Source organism: Leucoraja erinacea, chromosome 9 (assembly GCF_028641065.1).
Source record: "Leucoraja erinacea ecotype New England chromosome 9, Leri_hhj_1, whole genome shotgun sequence".
Taxonomy (NCBI): Eukaryota; Metazoa; Chordata; class Chondrichthyes; order Rajiformes; family Rajidae; genus Leucoraja; species Leucoraja erinaceus.
Window position 1 is genome coordinate 2655903 of NC_073385.1, and position 2533 is coordinate 2658435.

General features: G+C 45.2%; 2 non-coding genes across 2 annotated transcripts; both read left to right on the forward strand.

Moving 5' to 3' along the window:
- The first annotated feature begins 705 nt into the window (after positions 1–705).
- trnak-cuu (transfer RNA lysine (anticodon CUU)) lies at positions 706–778 on the forward strand. The gene has a single exon. It is a non-coding gene; the product is annotated as a tRNA-Lys (tRNA).
- A 1435-nt stretch (positions 779–2213) lies between these two features.
- On the forward strand, positions 2214–2286 carry trnak-cuu (transfer RNA lysine (anticodon CUU)). Its single transcript has one exon. It is a non-coding gene; the product is annotated as a tRNA-Lys (tRNA).
- Positions 2287–2533: the final 247 nt, after the last annotated feature.

The following is a 2533-nucleotide window of genomic DNA, read 5'->3' on the forward strand; positions in this document are numbered from 1 at the left end:
CCTAATTTCTATGTTTCTATGTTTCTAACGATTCTGCCGACTCGTGTAACTGTAAAGAAAACGAGTTGTTGGATTAACTCACGGCGGCAGGCAGCATCCATGGAAAGGAATGGATAGACATAGAGTCTTAGAGTATTACAGAGTGGAAACAGGCCCAACTTGCCCACACCGGCCAACATGTCCCAGCTACACTAGTCCCACCTTCCATATCCCTCCAAACCTGTCCTATCCATGTACTTAACTGTTTCTTAAATGTTGCGATAGTCCCTGCCTCAACTGCCTTCTCTGGCAGTTCATTCCATACATCCTCAGTCTGTAGTTGAGAGATACATGGACACATCATTGTATTTATTTGGAGTTGTTTGCTAGTCATTTGCAATCTCTTGTTTCTCCACTCTGTTTGCAGAAAATAAACAGCCCACAAGCAGGTAGACACAAAATGCTGGAGTAACCCAGCGGGACAGGCAGCATCTCTGGAGAGAAAGCATTCCTTACAATGGCGTCTTGCGCTTGTTGTGCTTTTTGTGCGTAGTGGTGGAAATAGGGCGTGACGTGAAGGTTCTTTCCTTGACCCCCTCTGTGTGGTCTCTGCATCAGCCTTAAAGCCACTCGGATTTTCCAAACAAATGTAGTCAAAGCCTGGACTCAGATCAAACCTGATACAAAGCTTAGGCTATTGACAGGAGAGAATTATAAGGCAATACAGCCTGGCTAGCTCAGTCGGTAGAGCATGAGACTCTTAATCTCAGGGTCGTGGGTTTGAGCCCCACGTTGGGCGACCCTTTCTTTGTCCCGCTGATTTACTCCAGAATTTTGTGTCTACCTTCGATTTAAACCAGCATCTGCAGTTCTTTCCTACATAATCCACAAGCAGTCTGGAGAAATTGTGCAGAAAGACTCTCTAATGTCTGTACACTCAGCCGATATGAGGCAAGGGCCCTCGATTTCTCTAGGAGAGTTATAAATCCATGCAGAGGACAAGAGATTGAAAAGAGGAATTGGCCCAAGCCCAGGATTCATGCAAACCACCATCTTCCACACTATATTTCCATTCATTCACTGGTGATAAATCACGTGGCAATGTAATTTACAGTGTCAATCCCCCCTACACCAAGGAAGTGATAGATAGCAAAATGATTTTGCAAGTGGTTGACTGATGCCTCCACTTGCAGTTTCCAGCCTTTTAAAAGACGCTAAAGACATAAAAGGTGAGAGTGAGGATGACCTTTAATATAATCCTCAGTGCATAATTTGTGACACTGTCAAATTCCTAATCTTCTTTCAACTCTACCCATAGGTCATACAGTACATCACCTCTGTGTTAAATCTAAATTCTCCAAAATATGTCAGATGAATCAATGAGTCTAGTTCGAAGCCGGGAGATCCTTGGGGACGAATTTTATCCAAACCGCTTGGCCACTTCCCTATTATTCAGTCCAAACACCTGCGCACATCACAAGAGCACAGCGCAGTATTGCAATCACCGGGGACAAAGCCGACAGTACGCAGGGAAATATTGTTGGTGGGGTAAAGGCAAGAGCTGCATATATCTTGCATTGATAGATGGCTTTACAATATTTTATTATTCTCTGTGTGGTCTTCTTATCGAGTCCACGTCACAAGATTAGAAATTGCTCACTTCCCGGCATCTGCTTACAATGGGGTCTTGTGCTTCTTGTGCTTCTTGTGCATAGTGGTGGTGGAAAGATCGGTGGAACCAGGGATGCCCATTCCTTGACCCCCTCTGTGTGGTAGAACCACTACTCTCTGGATCCGCCTTAAAGCCACTCGGATTTTCCAAAAAATTGTAATCAAAGCCTGGGTTCAGAGTATCAAACTTGCTTAAGCTATTGTGTTTAAGAAGGAACTGCAGATGCTGGAAAATCGATGGTACACAAAATTGCTGGAGAAACTCAGCGGGTGCAGCAGTATCTATGGAGCAAAGGAAATAGGCAACGTTTCGGGCCGAAACCCTTATGCAGACTGGGGGAGGGGGGGGGGGGGAGGAGAAGAAAGGAAAAAGGAAGAGGAGGAGCCCGAGGGCTGAGGGAGGAGATAGGAAGGGGAGGAGACAGCAAGGGCTAACAGAATTGGGAGAATTCAATGTTCATGCCCCCAGGATGCAGACTCACCAAGCGGAATATGAGATGCTGTTCCTCCAATTTCCGGTTCCTGCTTAAGCTATTGACAGGAGAGAATTATGAGGCAATACAGCCTGGCTAGCTCAGTCGGTAGAGCATGAGACTCTTAATCTCAGGGTCGTGGGTTCGAGCCCCACGTCGGGCGGCCCTTTCTTTGGCACCAAAGTATGGCAACGGGTGGAAGAATCTCATTGAGCAGTGCATATGTGACAACAATGAAAATTGAACCACTTTATTGAATTTAAGGTCCTCTACAGCCAGTGAAACATGTTTACATTATTGATTCCATCACCATTAGTATTCTATAGTTTCTGAGTCATATTTTGCATGTAATTGCTTTAGAATGACAGAATTCTGACGCCTAAAATGTACCCTGCAGCAAGCCCTCTCAA